At 40.4% G+C, this 21,262-nt stretch overlaps 1 protein-coding gene across 1 annotated transcript in view; it reads left to right on the forward strand.

Annotated features, from left to right (window-relative positions):
- The first annotated feature begins 1,536 nt into the window (after window positions 1–1,536).
- TRAF5 (TNF receptor associated factor 5) overlaps window positions 1,537–21,262 on the forward strand; it is a 50,687-nt gene continuing 30,961 nt past the window's right edge. The window contains exon 1 of the mRNA XM_036758140.1: window positions 1,537–1,688. The gene's annotated coding sequence lies outside the window, so the exon portion shown is untranslated. The remainder of the gene's footprint in view (window positions 1,689–21,262) is intronic.

Here is a 21,262-nt window from a genome sequence, read left to right on the forward strand (position 1 = left end):
AGGAATCACACAGGATGAAAAGGATTATAATCTGTTACCTAAGCATTGGTTATTTTTTAAGGCCAAATCTATAATCAGATCATTGATTAGTTTAAACCAGACCTCAGCCTTTATAAAATGCGGTGTGTGCCTACAGTGACATGAAAGATGCGTAAAATTAAAACCTACTTAATTCAAATTCGTCAAATATTTATTAAGTGCATCCTCTGTGGCAGGCACTGTGCTCTGTGCTGGGGAGCCAAAGAAAGGCCAAACAGTCTCTGCTCCCGGAGAGCTCATAATCTGAGGAAGACAACAGGAAAACTACAAAGAAATGCCAAAGGTAATCTCTGCACTCAAGGAACTCACGGTCTATGAGGACACACAGCATGCAAACAACTATGTATAAACAAGCTACAGGGAAATATAAATTGGAGATAATCCATAGAGGGAAGGGGAAGGAGATGGAAATGGGCATTTGTATAGCACCTACTGTGTGCCAGACACTGTGCTAAGACCTTTACAAATATCTCATTTGAAGGCTCTATAAGCATGACTCTCTGGGAAGTAGCAGAGATGGAGGGATGATAATTATGCAATACCTCCTACCTTTATGGGGCTGTTAGATTCTACTAGAGAGAGGTGATACATGCACAACTAAAATACTATATCAAATCCAGCCTCAGATACCTACTAGTAGTGTCACTTAACCCTGTTTGCCTCAGTTCATCTGTAAAATGTGAAGAAGGAAATGGCAAACCATTCCAGTATCTTTGCCAAGAAAACCCCAAATGGGGTCACGAAGAGTCGGCATGACTGAAACGACTCAACAATAACACCAAAAAATACCGCACAAATTGAATGAACGTCCAGTATGCGGAGGCGGAGGGGGGGGGGAGTAAAACAGTGGGAAGAGGAAGCAGGCATAACTTCTAGTGCGTGGAATCAAGTAAGCCTTCAAGGAAGATGTGGCAATTGAACTGGGTCTTAAAGGTAGAACTGAAAGTAGAATAGGTAAAGGGGTTGGCAAATACCCTGAGGTGGGAAAGGGCAGGACGAGGGGCCAGAAGGGGGTGAAGGAAGAGACAAGTAAGTCGGTTTAGCCAAAATTTAGCGTGCAAAGGGATGTAGCCTATTACGGAGCCTGATATTCTTATTGATCGATTGGGAAATTTTAAAATATTCTAATTTTCGGGGGAAGGTACACATGCCTCTAGTGGAAGATATTTTTTCAAATGCTTAAGCAGCCTCTGAACTTCATCTCCTCAGGCCAGCATATGTTTTCTCTGGCTTCTCCTGCCGCCACCACCAGCTCCTCGGAGGAGGTGAGAGAGAAGGAGGTGAGAGAGAAGGAGGTGAGAGAGAAGGAGGTGAGAGAGAAGGAGGTGAGAGCATTTGCCTCGGTAACCTCAGCGGGCTGCTGCTCCACCCCACCCCTCAGCTTTCAGTCTAGTGACTCCCTCCGCCTACTCCTCCTCGTCCGCCCCCCACCCCCACTCCAACCCTCACCCTACCCCTCCAGCGTGCTTTTTGGGTCTGAGTCGCCTCCCATTGATTCACTCTGTTCTCTCGGTGTCCTGCGGACCGCCAGGGCTGCATACCAGAAGTAACTGCATGCGGGGTCTCTAGCTTGGGTGCCCAGTAACGTCCGGGACTCCAACCGGGCACCGAAGTTTAACGTGAGTCCCGGAGGCAGTCCCTGGACCGAGGTAGGGCGCACCACGCGAAGTGCCCCGGGGGCTAGCGGCGAGTTTGGGGATGGGGTGAAAGGAGGCGAAGGTCACTCTAGCTCCATCCCTTCCACTCTGAAAACGAAAGCGCCGTGGGTTGGGGACCACTTCCTCTCGCCTGCTAAGCCCAGACTGTGTTGTAGGGGCGGCCTCTCTTGCCCAAGGACAGGCCTGGGGACCCCCGCTGCTGCGTCTCCTTCTGTGCTTCCTCCGCTCTAACGGGGCCAGGGCCCGGCAGAACCTGCCCGGGATCGGGACTGTCAGCCGCCCTCCCGGGAGGCACGGCAGGAAGTTTTACATTCCCTCCACTTCGGGGAGAGGAGGTGGAAAGGCAGTCTCTTCGCAGACCAGGAAAGAGGGGCGAGGAATTCTCCCACGCAAAGGCAAGAATGATCCGGAAAGGGGAAGGAGAACCCCAGGGCAACACCTCAGTGGCCTGGGCTTGTGGGGAAAGGGCGGTGCCAACATATGTGGAGTGTGCAGACCTGAGAGCTTGGATTCCTGGGTCCGCGGGGCCGCTGTCTCGGGGCCCACAACGGGAGTGGGGGGCGGCGGCGGCAGCAGAGAAGTGTTGGGGTAAATTAGCTATAGGAATGGTTTCCCAGGGTCTTAGCTAGGGTCCCGCCTCTGGGGTGGGGTAGGGGTGAGGGGACAGATTCCAGTGGGGAGTTCCGAAGCCCTTGCTTGAGAGAGTTGTTGAACAAAGTGGAATTATTAGAGGCTTAGGTTCGCTCGGGTGAGTCCTTGGGTCTGGGGCTCTTGGGGCCCTGCAGTGAAAGGCCTGCATTCTGCTGTAGGCAGTTCGAAAAGCCTCTTTACTTCTGTACATTACCTCATTTAATTTTCACAACAGCCCCATAAGGCAGGAGGAGCTAATGTTATCTTTATTCTACAAATGAAGAAACTGAGGCTCGGAATGAATTTCTCAAGGTAACACAACTAGTAAGTCCCAGGACTAAGAACCAGATTTTTTGACTCTGAGACCAGTATTAGAACCATTACGTCAGTGCTTCTCAATTCAGTTCAGCAAACATTTATTAAACACCTACATAGGGCCTGTGACACAAACAAAAAAAAATAAAAGTCTCTAGCCTAAAGCAGCTTACGTTCTACAGGGGGTAGGCTGATAAGTAAATACAAAGTAACTTAAAGAAATAGAGATAATTAACACCTGGAAGTGGGGTAGAGGGGGCAGGAACCAGGAAGAAACACCCTGAAAGGGGAGTTGACGCCTTAGATGTGATTTGAAAGAAGCTAGGAATTCTAGGAGACAGAAATGAGGAAGAAAGCAAATTCAAGGCCTAGGGGATGGTCTATGCAAGATATGGAGGCTAGAGATGTAATGTCATGTATGGGGACCAGCAAACAGGCAGCTTTTACTAGGATAGGAAGTGTGTGAAGGAAAAGGCATTTGAAATAAGGTTGGAGAGGTAGAGGTGGGACTAGGTCATGGAATGTTTTGACTAAAGCAGTTAGGAGAATAACTGGGGTGTAACTAAAGCTTGTGTTCTTTGATGCTTCCACGTTGCACCAAGTCTTCCTGAACAGAATGAAGCGGGTAAAATCATTTATTTGAATGGAATGCCTTTCTCTTCCTTTAGCTGTTCCTTACAGAGAAATTTGGGGAGAAAACTACAGATGGGAAGGGGAAGGGAATAAGCAATTTTATAGCACCTACTGTGTGCTAGACATCTTACAAATAGCATCTCATTTGGTCCTTACATCAATCCTTCAAGGTAGGTGTTGTTATTATCTTCATTTGACAATTGGGGAAGCTAAGATAAAGTGACTTGCCCAGGGTCATGCAGCTAGTAAGTGTCCGAGGAAGACTTTGACCTCAGCTTTTCTGTACTCCGGGTCCCACACTCTGCAGCCCTCCTTGCTGCCTTCAAAACTATAACGTTCATAGATCTTTGAAGGTAGGATATTTACCTACACATTTTTATCCTGTGTACTTGTGGTTTAATAAGGCCAATACTTTATGATATTAATTTTACACAATTTGCAAAATGGTGGTTTCTACCATTTCCTAGAGCCACAGTGTTTACTGAAATTTAGCTTTACTTCTACCATATGTACAGTCTTCCACAGACCCCTCCCCCATTGTGTAAAATTTAGTTTTTATGCTTTTTCTCCCTCTTCTACTTATATTTGAAGCTCTAGATGTTAGGATTGTCTAAACTTTCTTTCCAGGGGAAATCAGTCCCATTTATTTTCTCACGTATTTTTGCACACAAAATCATTCACCTCTATTTTTTTTTTCTTCCTCCCTCTCCTGACAGTTTTCATCCCACCATATGCTATCAAACTTTTGTACACCTTCCATTTACAAACAACATTATCAGCTTTGGTGCTGGGAGAATAAGGATATCCATAAGTCCAAAAGCCTACCCACTGGTGATTCTTTCTCCACTTCCCCCAACTCTTTCTTCAGAGAACTGGAGGGAGAAGAATTTATTTTTGTTATTCAAATATTCACTGTTGAAAATTCTCACTTACTGTGATTTTTATTGAAAGTGTGAGCCAGGCAATATGCAGAAATTTAAGACGCCAGTTTTCTTAGCACTACTGAAGAAAAGAAACTCAGATTCTAGTGCAAACAACTGGACAAGACCAAGTCCCCCACATTAGATCAGAACGAAAAAGGGAAGCTGAATAAGATAAATGGGGAAAAATTTTTAATACCTTGAACACTAGAAAGTATAGAACTTAAAAAGAATTAACTTCAAAAAATTTCTCAGACTCACATGTGATAATAGTAATACTATTACCATCCCCCAGTTGGGAAAGTATGTGATGATAAAAAAAATCTACTATAAATGTAGTAAATGAATTTGTATTTTTACTAATCACAAGAAAGCTATATATATTTGAAAAATGTTAATATATTTCTCTGCAAGACATATTATTTATTCAGGCTACAGAAGGCAAGCTGCATATTTTCTTAGAGCTATATATAAAAGTCAAAATTCTAATGCTGGGCATACTGTCTGAATTCATGGACCCCCTCAAAATAACTTGGGCCCTCTCAGTTGCCACCTCTTCAAAGGTTTACAAACCACCCAAGATGGAAACCACTTTAGACACCATGACTTTTTATAGTTCTTTTGGGTCTAAAAATTGACTGTGGTAGGAGGAATGGATAGCAGTCACTGGCCATCTCTGAACAAATATTGGTTGAATGTCCAGTGTGTTCAGAGACATGTGCTGAGTGGCAGAGATTCAGAGAAGGAGGAGATTTGGTCCCTGCCCCTCTCTCACTTCATGATATTGAGAGGAAAGGGCTCTAGGATATTGCAAGGCAAGTAATTTGCTGAGTAGGGAACTATATGCCAAACCTCAGCTCTTTGGCCATTGAGATAGGGGATTGGTGGAAAGTCAGAATTTGCCCAGGTCCCTTGGGGACTAGTTGTTATCTCAAACATAGCAGAGCATACTTGAAGTAATTAGAAGTATTCTTTGCTTTAGATAAATGCTTCCCTCCCCTACTCCATTCCCTTTCGATATGCTTTTCGTGTTTTAATTCTAATCCAACTTTATCCTGAGCTCCCTTGTGGATTAGGACCAGTCCACATCCCAAAAGCAGGAGAGCAAAGGTGAACTAGAAGAAGTGAAACATATTTTGGAGGGCAAGGGAATGGTTTAAATAGAGATCCAAGAGAGTGAACAAAATGCCTGCCAAAGCCAAAGCAAACGGAACCAATCCAGAAGGCTAGGTAGAGAATGAACTGAATCTGATGTAAATTAAGTAGATCTGGAGCCAGGAGTAGATCCACATATAGTAAGGACCAGGAAACACCCCTGACAGAGAAGTGCAAACCCTCAGTGATTGACAGATTGCCTCATGTAAATTGCCAGCTAGAGACAATATCTTTTTATGGCACTGGTATGTTAGCTACACCTAGTCCTCCATCAGGTTTGTCTGCCTCTCACTGCACCCAGATTTAAAGCTAAAGCACTTAAAGGTTAAAGTGACTTGGGTAATTTAATAACAGAACCCACATAAAACAGGTAAAAACCAACACCCAGCCTCAATTCCCAGTGCCAGACATTCTGCATTAGGCTACTGTCTAATCACCAAATAGAACCAGCAAATTTTTACTGATCAGAAAAACTTATACTGCAAAAGGCAGTTCCTTGAAACATACAGACTTCAAAAACCAGCAGACAGAGCCCTGGGCATGAGGAAAATCTGAGTTCAAATCCAGGCTCAGATACTTACTGGCTGTGTGACCCTGGGCAACTCATTTTACCACTGTTTGCCTCAGTTTCCTCATCTGTAAAATGGGGATAATAATAGTACCTACCTCCCAGGGTTATTGTGAGGATTAAATGAGATAATGCACAGTGCCTGACACATAGTAAATGCTGTATTTTGTTGTTCAGTCATTTCATCCATGTCTGACTCTTCATGACCCCATTTGGGGTTTTCTTGGTGAAGACACTGGAGCAGTTCTCCATTTCCTTCTCTGGCTCATTTTCCAGATGAGGAAACCGAGGCAAACAGGGTGAAGTGATTAACCTGGGGTCACACAGCTAGCAAGTGTCCGAGGCCAGATTGTAAATGCTAGCTATTATTATTAATACAGTGTAAAACATACTGGACCCCAGTTTAAACCATATCTCTACCACCTACTACATTTGTGACCTTGGGCAAGTCAGAGTGGATAGAGTCCTGGACTTGGACTCAGGGATTCCAGAGTTCAAGTGGTTAATGGGAATAGTAATCCTTTTAGTTCATGCTATGGGGGAAGGGCTGGAGGGAGGGACAAACTCAAATGAGATGGCATGTATAAAACGCTCTGTTACAGTACAAAGGTATCAAACATGAGAGGCCAACTTGGCCAACAACACTCCTAATCCTGACCAGAATCAGATTAAAATGTGTTTGGGGAACATTTAACAAAATACAGTAGAACATAGATAATGTTTACATGTGGTTTTCTAAGTCTACGTGCAGCAGCAGGGAATCTAGGTATAGTTTGGTGGCCCAGGTTTCTAGATAAGTTTAACATTACTGGCGTAGTAGAGAAAAGAGCCATTCTCAGTCAGTAAACCGTGAGTTCATACTGGCTGTGAGATTTAACGGGTCAGTGCCCCCAAGCTAAGGCTGTTGGTCGTAAAGTTGGTAAAGGGAGTTTTCTCATTGAGTTTTCTCTATCAACGAAATGCTAGATGTGGTCCACTTTGCAAATGTTAAAGTAGGCTATAAATGTCCATTGTTAAGCTACTTAATCTGTCTGGGCCTCAGCATCCTCTCTAAAATAAAGGGGTTGCACTAAATGACCTCTGAGATCCCTTTCAGCTCCAGGTCTACCACCGGATGATCCCTCTGGCTTCTCCTTTTGTCTCCATACGCTTTCTTTCTTAGATCCTTGTCCCTCATTCATTTATCTCAAAGAATACCTGTGCTGAAGCTGAGGAGCGTGGAGTTACCCAAGGCATAGAATTGAGATATTTTACTGGTTTAAAGTGTAGTTTCAGTTGGAAAACACAGTTTTGGACTATAACCTTGGCTTCCAGAGGACCTGGATTCTACTTTGTCAATAGCTTGGTACAGTGGGAAAAGCCTCTGGCTCTGGGAGTCAGAAGATTAAGATTCAAATCCTGTCTTTGATGCTGCCTGTGTGACCTTCAGCAAAGCATTGAATCTCTGTGGGCCTCACTTTCTTCAACTGTAAAATGAATGGGTAGGACTAGATGGCCTCTGTGATGCTTTCCAGCTCTACATCTCTGATCCTATTTCACCCTTTCTTGCCTGGCAGGAAACCCATCTTAGGAATTATGCCTTCATTTTCCACAACTCCCAAGAACCTGGAACATATTTCAGTAGAAACACCTGTGATTTAAGGGTCATTATTTATTAGCTCCTACAGGAATAATGCTTACTCAGTGAGATCAATTAATGTCACGAATAGGCCTTGAATTCTGCTAGGGTTCACAGTTGGGGTGACGGGTGCCTATATGCCAGGGGCCTATGTCAGTCAACAAACACTTATTAAATGCATAGTATATATCAGGCACTGTGCCAGGCACTGGAAATACAAAAAAAAAGGGGGGCAAAAAACAAGTCCTTGCCTTCAAGGAGTGTACATTTAAATGGACAAGATAGAGAACAAAAGTAGTAAGACAAGCACAATTAATCAGGTTAAGTTTCATTAGGAAAAAAAAGATTCCAACAAGTGAAAGTCAGGAGAAAATACAGTTTTAAAAAACGAAGACGTCACTAGCTGTAGTGAAAGACCAGAAAAATAAATTGAAGAATTAGAAGAGGCAATGAGGAAACAAAACCATCACTCTTTACAGTTAATATGGTGTTATACTTAGAGAATCCTAAAGAATCAACTAAAAAACTAGTTGAAACAATTAACTTTAGCAGAGTTGCAGGATATAAAATAAACTCGAATAAACCATCAGCATTTCTATATATTTCCAACAAATTCTAGGAGGAAAAGATAGAGAAATTCCATTTAAAATAACTGCTGACAATACTTGGGAATCTTCCTGCTAAGACAAACCCAGGAACTATATGAACACAGTTGAAAGCAGGAATACAAAGGCATATCCCATTAGAAAAATATTAATTATGGTTATGCTGAGTCAATATTAAAACATGACAGTTCTACCTAAATTAATTTACGTATTCAGTGCCATACCAATCAAACGACCAAAAAATTATTTTATGGAGCTAGAAAAATAATAATAAAATTCATCTGAAAAAGCAAATTGTCAAGAATATCAAGGAAATTAATGGAAAAAAAATGTAAAGGAAGGCAGCCTAGCAGTACCAGATCTCAATATATACAAAGCAATAATGGTAAAAAGAATTTGGTACTGGCTAATAGAGTGGTAGATCAGTGGAACGGATTAGGAACACAATACACAGTAGTAAATGACCATAGTAATCTGGCATTTGATAAACCCAAAGATCCAAGCTTTTGGGATAAGAACTCACTATTTTGACAAAACTACTGGGAAAACTGGAAAGCAGTTTGGCAGAAATTAAGTATAGAACAACATCTCACATCATATACCAAGATAAGGTCAAAATGGATTCATGATTTAGACATAAAGGGTAATAGCAAATTAGAGGAACACAGAACATTGCCAGTTCGATCTATGGGTAAGGAAAGGATTTGTGACCAAACAAGAGACAGAGAGTATCACAGGAGGTAAAATGGATAATTTTGATTACATATAGTTAAAAAAGATTTGCACGAACAAAACGAGTGCAATCAAGATTAAAAGGAAAGCAGGAAACTGGCAGAGCTGGTGCGGGGAGAGGAAATTTTACAGCAAATTTTTCTGATAAAGGCTTCATTTCTCAAATAAATAGAGAAATGAGTCAGTTTTTTTAAGATTATGAGTCATTTCCTAATTGATAAATGGTCAAAGGCTATGAAAAGGGAGTTTTCAGAAGAAGAAATCAAAGCTATCTATAGTTATATGAAAAAATGTTCTAAATCACTATTGGTTAGAGAAATATAAATTAAAGCAGCTATGAGATACCACCTCACATTGGTCAGATTGACTAACAAGGCAGAAGAAGAAAATGAAAAATGCTCGAAGGGATGTGGAAAAATTGGGACACAAATGCATTATTGGTGGAGTTGTGAACTGGTTTAACCACTATGGAGAATATTTTGGAACTATGACCAAAGGCTCTAAAACTGTGCAGACCCTTTGACCCAGAAATGCCATTACTAGGTCTGTATTCCAAAGAGATCAAAGAAAAAAGAAAAGGACCTACATGGGGAAAATATTTATAGCTGCTTTTTTTTATAGTGGCAAAGAATTAGAAATTGAGGGGATGTCGATCAATTGGGGAATGACTAACCAAGCAGTGACATGTAATTGTGATGGAATACTATCCTACTACAAGAAATGATTAGAAGGATTGTTTCAGAAAAACCTGGGAAGACCTATATGAACTAATGTAAAGTGAAGTGAGGAGAACAAGGAGGACATTGTATACAATAATAGCAATACTCTACAATGATCAACTGTGAATGACTTAGCTATTCTGATCAATACAGTGATCCAAGACAGTTTTGAAGGACTTATCATGAAAAATGCTGACCACCTCCAGAGAGAAAACTGATGGAGGCTGAGTACAGATTGAAGCATAATTTTCACTTTTTTTTTTTGCAACATGGCTAACATGGAAATGTTTTGCATGATTTCACGTGTAAAATTGATACTACGTTTCTTGCCCTCTCAATGGGTGGAGAAAGGGGGAAGGAGGGAATTTGGAACTCAAAATTTTTAAATGAATATTAAAAATAGGTAAATAACAAATTTATTTAAAACAAATGAAAAAACAACCAACAACCCCAACCTGTCAGACAGAGGATCTGCTGGAGTTGTAGGGAAAGGGAAAGGGAAAGAAAGTAGACCCACAAACCTGGTTCTGAAATAATTGACCTAGATCCTGTAAGTGGGAGCTGTTGATTACTGTCACCTGGCTGAAGTGGGAAATCCAGAGAGAGGATTAGCAGTGGACCCTGATGAGCAAATCTTGATCTTTTGGGTTATTGCTGTAAAGAAAGGTATATTTTATGAGCTAGGGGGTGGCTTGAATTTGGATTTTTTTTTTTGTTTCAGGTGGTGGGAGCTGTTTTCTATTTCATCGCTTAGATTTCCTCGTATGTCTCTTGGTCAAGCAGGGTGGTAGGGTGGGTAAGGACCATTATTTATCTAGGTGATTATTATGAGGAGGGCGTTCAGAAAAACTACCAGTTCACTTCAAGGCTCCCTAATTGGAGGCCAGGTTGGTTAATCCCAAAATTGACTGGGATATTTAAGGAGAGGAGCAACTTTGCATCTGGGGCTGTAAAGGAGCCAGATGCTATGACATGGGCCTTCCATCTTAGAGAAGAATATGGAGCATGGTAGTCCCAGGAAAGTTTAGTTAAAGACTAAATTAAAAATTAAAGCACCACTCAACTTGGGATTAGGTAGATTTATTTTTATGTTCCTTTCTAGTTAGTTACCTTATTCTTCAATATTATTCTGAATTTGTATAGTCTAGACTATGGAAACAAGAGGTAGAAGAGGGAGTGGTTGCTGGAAATGGGTTCCTAAATAAAGTGGTTGCAGTAGAAAGGGAACTGGTGATGAGGTTGATTATAACATCTCCAAACTCAGGAAATAAGGCTGGGCCAGAGCCTGAGGGAGAGCCAAGAGGTACATTGCCATGAGTCAGGGTTCAGGGATAAGGAAAAGTTTATGAGTCATTGAAATGCAAAACGGTGCTTGGCACATAGTAAACGTTTAATAATTTTTTTTCATTAGTTTCATTCCTTCATTCATGAAGGTAAAAGCCCCTAGAATGGTTCTAAGCAGAGAAACTGTTTCCCTAGGATGTAAGGCCCAAGGCCCAATGCCAGATATTTCACAAATGTAACCTTCTTAACAAGGTCTAGGTTGTGGCAGAATTCCTGTCTGGGTCTATTAGCTTTGCACATAGAAACCCCTGTTTCCTAACTGCATCTAATACTGAAAATACAGCTATCCGTCTTGCAGACTTTATCATTTCGTCACATGAGTTTTAGTGGTTTAGCAAAAAATCTATCCGTCAGTGAATCAGCAAGCATTTATTAAGGGCCTGCTTTGTACCGGGCAGTGTGCTGGGTACAAAGACAGAAATAAAGCAGCCCTTGCCCTCAAGGAGCTTAAACTCTACTGAGAGAAAACACGTGTATGTAAAAGTAGATACAAAGATATACAGAGTGTGGGCAAAATAATTGGAAGGGTGGAGACAGTAGGAGCTTGAAGGATCATACTGGGAAAGACTTCATGTAGGAAGTACCGTTTGAGCTTTGAAGAAAGCTAGAGCTTCTGAGAAGTTGAGGTGAAGTGGGAGAGTGTGTTTCAGGTATAGGGGTCAAACTATGTAAAGGATACAGGAGATGGGATATGAGGTGTGGGGAATAATTAGTAGGACAGTAAGTGGCTTGAAAATGTCTAGAGCTGTATTGCGAAATGTCAAAACATAGGAATTTGATCCTAGAGTCAGTGGGGAGGCAACCGGAGTTTTTGGAGCAGGGAATAACATGGTAGTTTAGGAATATCAGTTTGGCGATTGAGTGGCAAAGCAGGAAGAGGCTTGAAGCAGGGAGAACGATTTGGATGCTATTGCAGTGGTCCATGTAAAATGTTAAGGATGAGGGCCTTAACTAGGCTAGTGGCTGTGTGATTGAAGAGAAAGGAATGAATGGATGAAAGAGAGATTGTAGAGGTAGAGTCAACATGGCATGGCAACTCATTGTTTATATGGGGTGAGTGAAGGTGAAGAGTCAAGGATAACTGAGGTGAGAAACTTTAATTTCTCTAGAAAGATGATGGTACTCTTGACAGAAATAGGGAAGTTAGGAAGAAGAGGTAAGTTTTGGGGAAAAGATCATGAGTTTTGTTTTGATTGTATTGAGTTTGAGATACTTTTGACATCTAGTGGGAAGATAGTTGGTGAAGGACTTGAGCTCTGGAATAAGGGGAGGAAGAGAGAGGGAGGAAGGGGAGAGGAAGAGGAAGGTGGAAAGAGGAGTGTGGGAGGGAAAGAGAAGAAGGGCTGAAGAAAGAAGGAAGAGGAACAAAGGAAGGAGAAAAGAGAGGGAAGGGGGGAGAAACATTTATTAAATGCTTAGTATGTGCAAAGCATTGTGCTAAATACTCGGGATATAAACAGAAAATCAAGACAGTGCCTTTTGCCCAAGAGCTCACATTTTAATGAGAGACAACACAAGTATAGAAGATATCAGCTGCAAGGCAGGTGGAAAAGTCCCATAGTCTTCAGGGTACAATGGCAAAGCAGATGTTAATGCTTCTTTTTTAATGTCACTTCCTCTGATAAAATCGTATCATTTCCTGATGCTGAGTTATTTGACAGTTGTGAGACTTTAGTAACAAGAACTTTTATTTCTGGATCTTCAGTAGCTCCTGTAAGAGCAGCTGCCAGGCTACATCTTGACAAGGGTTATTTCGTAGGATGACAACTGAGGACGATGGGTTGAAAGTATTGCTATTCCCAGGGCTCTTGGGTTCAGGATCTTAGTCTGTTTTCCATCAGAGATTACAGGGAGATGGTGGTTAAAATGGTGGTGATGGCTTGACTTGCCTGGCACATGCTGTCTCCTGTCTCACCCTCAGGATGCCTTGATGCTTCAGTTAGGCTGACTTGCCTGCCTTGCATGTGGCAGCTGGTGCAGAAAATTGGCCCTTTCTTCAGAGGAATTGCTTTCCTGGATGATGGGTGTGAGGGCTGGGTTGGAAGCAGGACTGGTGGTCTGGGGGTGCATTCATTCTTAGAGTTCTTGTTCCTGTCTGCCTGTTGGTGGCAGTTGCTTAGCAGTTGTTGCTGGTGGTGATGAGAAAGGTGGATCCCCTCACCACAATAATTTCTCCCTTCAATAATGTCTGTGGGAGCTGGGGTAGCAACAGGTCTAATGGTTTAAGGGGCACTGCTGTTCTGAAGACTTTTGGGATCAGGGTCCTGGGCTGTCTCCTTTAGGGTCTGAGGGGAAATGGTGTTCAAGGTGGTGGTAGTTGTTTGATTTGCCTGGTACATAGTCTCCTTTTTCTCCCTCATGGTGACTTGCTGCTTCAGCTAAAGAAATTAAAGAAATTAAGTTTTATTAATATTTAATATATGGATTGACATTGGCTCCTTCACTCAGTCTATGTGCCAGGTGGTCATGTATAATGTACAATATTTGAATTTTCCCCAGGGAAGAGTAAGAGTTTCACATCGCTCAGGATTTGACAGTGGTGCCTTCACTTGTCCCTTTGCTTTGAGTGTATTGAAAAATATTGCAATTTATGTCTGCTAAGTTAGTGGGTTTGCAGATTATTTTACCTATTTTTAATAAGATAACCTTCACAAAATGGACTAGTAACTTAAAAATAATTTTGCAAAGAAACTGTGGATTGAAAATACTGTTAATTATGTGAGCACAAGGGAACAGCAAGAAAATGGGAAAGCTGAAAGTTTAGTTCTTAATATGAGCTTTGTCAGGCATGTTGCAAGGTAAAGACAATGGCAATATAAACAAATCTGACAAAATATCAGCCAAAAAAATTAGAGCTCATCAAGAAGGTTATTTAAAATATGGCATATGTCTTGAGAGATATTAATGATAAGATGAAACCATTGCAATTACCAAGACATTTAAAAACTAAGCTTTTGCTTCTATAAGTGATGTACATGTACCTAACTGTTATCTGCACCCTTAAAAAAAAAAAAAGGTTAGAAACAGAATTTTAACTTTTAAAAAATCTTTCAGTCAGAGAATTTCGGTGAGCTTTGATCAAGTTTGATTTTTTAAAAAATGCTTTAAAAACCCCACCTTCTGATTGACATTTGGGAAAAGGAAACCTACTAGCTGAATCTCAACAAAAACATTATCTTTCTCCTTAGCATTACTGGTAGATGGAATTGAAAATGAGCACCATGATTTAGTAAGAGCAGCCAATGATGCCCTTCTTCCATATGGATCTATGTATCTATATGAATTATTTGGGGGGAGGGGCATAGGTAGCAACTAGACCTGTGATTTCATCGAGATAGGGAACTTCCATGTGGGTAAATTCTATCTACTAAAGCAAGTATCTACTTGGGCAGTTTATAATCTCAGAAAGTTGTCTAGCACTGAAAATTTAAATGACTTGCCCAGAGTCACATAGCCAGTATGCATCAGGTTTTCCTGGCTGGAAACCAGTTTTTTATCCACTACAGTACATTGCCTCTTTTTCACATGGGACAGCGATTAAAACCAAGAATCAAATTAGAATCCCACCTTTGCATTGCTGTACCACAGTATTAAGTCAAGATTTTCTGAAATAATGAAGTTTATTCAATCATGTTGGTGTTACCAATAATACTTTTAGGATGTAAATAATTATTATTTTTGTGAAAGCCATTTAATAAATAAAATAAAATTGGAAATACTACTGAAGATCCAGAAATAAAAGTTCTTGTCACTAAAGTCTCACAACTGTCAAATAACTCAGCATCAGGAAATGATATGATTTTATCAGAGGAAGTGACATTAAAAAATTTTAAAAATCTGTTCATTCATCTTTTTATCATACTTTAAATTTTTTATTTTATTTATGTTTTCAAATTATATCTTGTATGAAATGTACAAATTAAAATGTATTATGCATTTCAAATGTATATATTGTAATATATTGTCTTATATCTGCATAATTAATAAGTATACATATATTGGGGGACATACCCAATCTTTTTACTAATATAGGTGCAAAATCAAAAAAACCTGGAGATGACTTGCCTAAGGTTTCTTCTAACTCTGGTAGTCTGTGAATCTATATTTCTAAATGCTAAGAAGATGTAGAATTAAAGGAGGGATCAAAATGTGGTGGGGTTATTCCAGTGATTTCTGAAAAACAAAAACATTTGTGTTACTGGTGGATAGGATTGAGTGTAGTTTTGAAGGATGTATTTATTTGTCTTTATTTCCACAGTTCCTTGCAGTTAGTAGGGTCTTAATAAATATGTGTTGAACTGCAAAAGGGAAACATGGGTTAGTCATGCAAAAGAGGTCTACATTCCAAGTAAGTGGTAAAAGCATGTCTAAAGATCTAAAGAAAAGAATGAAAAGGTCATGTTTGGGGAAAAGGGAGTGGGTTGCTCAGTTTAGGGCAGAGATTTGGACAGAGACAGGGGTGTTAGAGAAGGGGAGTAACAGGAGATGAGCACTTGATCTTGTTGGCTGCATTTCATGAAGATGCCATGGCATTGGGACCTTTCCCAGGTATGTATGTAGGCAGGTGGATTCTGAGAGTATAGTTGGTTCTGTTTCTTGGCCAGACAGACTGTCTTGATTCTAGGAATTCCATTTCTGTTACTTAATACTCCATTTGGATTAAACTGATTTGCAGACAGAAAGAAATGGTTTACTGCAAAAAAAAAAAAGTGAAAATGAGTAGGGGTAAGTTAAAGGAAAGGTACTTGGGGATAAAAGACTAAGTCCAAACTCAGTCTAGAATTCAAGGTGATTTTCAGGTCTTTTTCTCCCTATTGCTTACTTTTCTTATAATCTAACCTCTTGTTACTCCTCAAAATAGATGCGCCTACTTCAGCCAAGCTTTTTCATTTTGTCTCCTTTATAAATGCCATGCTCAGTCCTCTCCTTCCATTTCTATGTCTGCAGTAACCTTACTGTGACCCAATAGTAACATGCCTTTCTCTTCCTTCAGAACCTGTTCAAACATCACCTCTTGTAGGAGGCCTTCTATGACTAATCCTACTCAAATTAATCTGTCCCCTATTATATGTCCTCTCAGGATTGACATACAGTTCACTCTCTCTTATCTGGTACTTAATCATATGGCCCTGATAAAACTAGGGATTAAGTTGTTAGTTTTTGGTACCTTTCCGTTTTCCTTTCTTTGCCCTTCTTTAGCTACTAAGTATTGACTGCTAATCACTCTTTTAGCTTCCTACCCTTTAAGACTCCTAGTTCTTTTTGTGTGTGTGTGTGAGAATTACTATCTAGTTGTTTGCTTTGTGTAATAGTGTGAGTAGGAGCTATTCAGTAGAATAGCTTAGAAAGCTTTGTTTGATAAGAAGTCTTTCCAGGATTTTCCTAGAAGACATTATATCCGTACAAATCTGACTGTCGATACATTCTGATGCTGAAACAATGTCTCCAAAAAGGGAGATCCCAGAAAAAATTAACACAAGATCCGGAATCAAAGAATATAGACCCCAAGGAAACAGTTACAACAGGAACTGGTACCTGGCCCAAGTTGCTCAATATGACTGGAATTTAGGAATCAGGGAGGTCTTTTTATATGTGATTCTAACCCTTGACTACCTGTGCAGCTGGTCTACTCTCCTCTCCTAGAGGCTTCTATGGGCTGTGGGGATGTTAAAGATGGAAATCACAAAGCAATTTGGGAGTATTGAGGCTATTAGTCAGTTTCCTATTCCTATTGTTATAACCATTCTTTTATGATTTATTGAAATATATAGGCCAAGATTTTTCTTATCGTGGTTTTCAGGGAATTCAGTGGTTTTTAAATTATCTCGACCTGTTTGCAATCACTTTTAAATATCAGATAGCTTATCTTTTCTTCTATTTTTTCAGTCTTTCAATTTTGTTCTAATATTTCTTGATGTCTCATTGATTTTTGTTTGGTCTATTCTAGTTTTCAAAGAGTTGATTACTTGGGCAAGGTTTACCACCTTCTTTTCTAAACTATTTTCCTTCTGATTCTTTCCTGAGAAGCTTTTATTCTAAATTTCTTGCTTTATTTCTTCCAGGTAATCATATAGCCTTTGTGGAAAATACTGTTTTTCTTTTGGATCATCGCTTGCAGTTGTTTCAGAGTTACTTTCTCCTTTTCTCTTTAGATTTGTTATAATTTTTGGTACAGGTTGGTGTTTTCTTTGATTTCTTCAGCTTTATTTCCTGAATTAGGGCTTTGTTCTAATGCCAGGCTCTGCTACGATTTTGTGTAAGGTGGTTGGGCCTGTTTAGTCTTGGCCCTGCTTGGTCTTGACCCTGTTTAGTCTTTTTTTTTTGGAGACACTCAGGGTTAAATGATTTGTCCAGGGTCTTACAGCTAGTAAGTATCTGAAACCAGCTTTGAACTTGGGTCCTCCCAACTCCAGGGCTGGCACTCCATCCATTGTACCACCTAGCTATCCCAACCCTGTTTAGTCTTGCCCCGAGTCCCTTGGGTTCCTGCACTGACTTCCACCTCTCAAAGTTAGTTTCCTCTGGATCTTTGAGGTTTAAGGTCCCTTACGGCATCTCAGGATAGAATGCTGAGCCCTGAATCCCTGGGCTATTAAAATCTTTGCATTACCACACCCACACAGGTTGTTACTGGTCCCAAAGGCTTCAACTGTGGGTTTACAAGTGCCCTGGGGCTTTATGGGGTAGAAGAGTTTCTGCTCTTGTTTCCTCTGGGCAAAGAATCCTGCAGTCTACATGTGTCTCTGGCCCTTCTCCAGTCGTGCTGTGAGGCTGTGAGTTTATTTGCCTGCTTTGGTGCGTGGTTTGGGGGCAAGCCTCTTTCATATTGCCTCTGGGCTGCTGACTGACTTTTTGTGTACTTCTGGGATGGAAGAAGTTGTTTATTATAGCTTCTCATTGGATTTCTTGACTATCATTCTGTCTGGTGTCTGGGTTTCTTCTGGAGTAATGTGGGGATCTGGGAAGACTGACAGTTCAGGGAGCTATCTTGGTGGAATTTGCCTAATAATCCTTTCTAATCTAGGACATATTAGAGTTGCCTTAGCTGCTTTTAAAAGTCTAGTATTTCCTTGACCATGAACTTCTCTTAATATTAATAACAGCTCACCTTTATATAGTGCTTTATAGTTTGTAAAACACTTACTTTCATAAGCTCATTTGATAATGGACACCAATAGAATATGGAAAGAGGGAATGAATTCTTTTTGGGCCTTCTGGGACAGTGACCAGTGAAAGACACTTAATAAATACTTACTGATTGACTAATTAAAAGACTGTTTGGATTTGTGTCATTCTGAGAAACTTAAGTTGGAAGGCCACTAGACTACATACCTGTGAAGTTGGAAAGGACCTGTTCTGGTCTGCTGGTCTCAGGTTTTGTATTTAGAACTAATTTTGGTTACCAACTTAAAGGGGTTTTCTGGATGTCTGTTGACAGTGGTATATTTATATATGACCATGACAGCCTCTAGGGTCGTTTGTAAATCTGATTGGGGGTTTTCAGCTCTTCCAGTAGGAGTTGACTTCCTAAATGTTGTGTGAATTGTGAGGGAGGGAAAGAAATTAGCGTGAAATCTGAAGACTGTGGTTCATTCTGGTTTAGGTGTAAATGGAATAACCAAGTCAGAATCAGTAGTTACAAATAAGAGAACCCATTATCTTTTTGGTAATTAAATGTACCAGTTGTTGTTCAGTCATTTCAGTTGGGTCTGACTTTGTGGCTACATTTGGGGTTTTCTTAGCAAAGATTCTGTAGTGATGTGCTATTTCCTTCTCCAGCTCATTTTCCAGATGAAGAAACTGAAGCAAATAGGGTTAACCAACTTGCCTAGGGTAACACAGCTAGTAAATACTGGAGGTCATAATTCAACTCAGGTTTTCTAGACTCAAAGCCCAGAGCTCTATCCACTGTGCCACCTAACTGCCCCAATGTGCCAGTGTGGGTACTAATTTACTACATAGTTTGTTATTTCTATCTACCTGTTTAAAGGTAAATGTAGTATGAGATGAATCTTGATTTGTAATGTGGAAGGAAGGATGGACCATCACTAGGAGATGAACTGTTATCTGTATTTGGAGATAAAATGGGTGGGTAAACAATGATTGTGGAACATTTCCCAGAGGGAAAAAATTATGTATGCCACCCCTGTGATATTGAGAAGTCCATCATGGAAGAGAAAATGGGATAGCTTAGTCAAAACATTCAGTCACCAACACTATCATAATGTCTTGACCATTAGAAGGAGATAAGTCAGTAATAAATTATGAGGCTCAATAGGAAGAGGGATTTCTTTCTGTAGTTTTGCTGCAGTACCTTTGGACCTTGAATTGGTATCCTTAGTCTAGATGAGATATAGTGTGCCAGACCCCAGGATACTGAAAATCCTTGGTGATTAGATAAAAGAGGGGTTTTTTGGCTTTCTTTTTTTATTTTCATAATTTAATCTCCCCCCAATTACATGTACAAACAATTTTAACATTCTTTTTGATGAAAAGTTTCTTATGACCCCATAGTCGCCTCGTGTAAAGCTCATGTGATGCTTCTACTCATACCTTCTAGGAAACATGTAACACAGCAGCATATCTGTAGTAGTGTCAGTGATGGATTCTCGATGGGAGAATTTGGGTCCTCCAAGTCTGAATGATGGTATCTTGCTGTAAGAGTAGCTTCAAAGTTCTTGGATCTTAAGATTGCCCTGATGAAAGAGCTGGCTCCCCATTCAAAGCCCCCAAACTTAGATCTATGTGATAAAGCATCAACTAGCCCAAGAGTTCTGTTGCCCAGAAACAGTGGAACCAGAAACCAAATGTGGTTTAACTTAAAGGGATAGAGATGTCTTTGAGTTTTTGGACTGACTTGGGTGCTAGAGATTATCACACAGGTCATCCTGGACCACTCCTGGATGTTGCACTTTTTTTGAGATGATGTTACCAAGCCTTAATGACCAGTGAATTCCAGGACATGTAGCTGTCTTTCACTGTGGATGGTTTCTGGGAGAAGAATACACAGGGATAAAATGTGGCAGATCATGAAGTATAGTCAATTTATGTACCATTGTTGGAAGTAACAATTTCTACTGTGTCTTGAGGGTGGCGTGGATCAGAGTAGACCAGGAAGGTGGCTGAGGTAAAGTACCTTAAAATCCTGGAACCTATATCTGATGGTAAGGGAAAGGATGATAGTGGTAAGTCTCACTCTCCTATGATGCAGCAATAGCATAATCTAAATAACTGGTGCATGTTTATGATAATCAGAGAATATGTTTATGTCAGGACATACTTCACCTTTAGAGGTTCCATCTTCTGCTCTAAGAACTTCAACTCTTTTGGGTTTTTGCCTTTCTTTGTATCCCTGGTGCTTTGCACAGTGTCTGGTATATAATAAATGCTTGTAGATTGACTGTTGTTGACTAAACTGGCCTTTTTAAAGCTTGGCATGTAGATGGTGTTGATGGAGTTATGTCAATAGCTCATATCAACTATATGTATTATGTATGTGGTCCACGCAAGAGATATATATGTTGTCAAGGTATATACTATTTCTCTCTTTCCTCTAGAAGGTGATGGTAAAGCATGTTCGTTAACTGTGGAAACACAAGAGATGCCTTAATATAGTTTAAATGATGGCACAGAGCATTTATATTATCTAACCTGCATTTGAAATGTTATCTTCCATTTGTCCCCAGGCCAGATGTTGTATGCCCTCTTTAGGTTTACCTTTGTAAAAACCAAGGCATGCCTTTCCCACCATATCAGATCAGAAAGGTTTCAAATCAGTAGGAGGGGCCCTTATCTCAGATGGTATCATGTGAAAGATTCAGTAGTTGTGACAAAGTCTAAGTTTGCGATTTTCTTCTTCACCAAATGAACTGATACACATTGGAGGCCCCAGAATGACTTATACATATGCTTTTTGGATTCATATCTCTCCCAGCCCTCCAAATATTGAAGCTTCCAACTTCCTTTCCAGGACTCTAGCATTTTCTGAAGCATGGACTGACTGTTGTAGTTTAGTATCCATAAGGATCTTCTGGAGCAGTGACTGATAGAACACAGGGTAGAATTGAACCAGAGTGGGGAGCTTAGAAGTCCTCAGAAGTTACTTAGAAGTCTACAGGATTGACCAGTTACACAAATGGGAGAGGTCCTGCTGCCCTATCCTCACCAGGATAGGTGATCAGAGAGTACAATGGATAGCCACACTCATTCTGACTTAAAGCAGTTAGCAGTTTGCTGAGTTGTCTTGAAGTTCTCTGGCCATAGGATTGTTTTCCCTTCCCCTACTTGAAATCCCCAAATTCTGGTTTTCATGACAGATCAAAAGAC

The sequence above is a fragment of the Trichosurus vulpecula genome, chromosome 4, assembly GCF_011100635.1.
Source record: "Trichosurus vulpecula isolate mTriVul1 chromosome 4, mTriVul1.pri, whole genome shotgun sequence".
NCBI lineage: Eukaryota > Metazoa > Chordata > Mammalia > Diprotodontia > Phalangeridae > Trichosurus > Trichosurus vulpecula.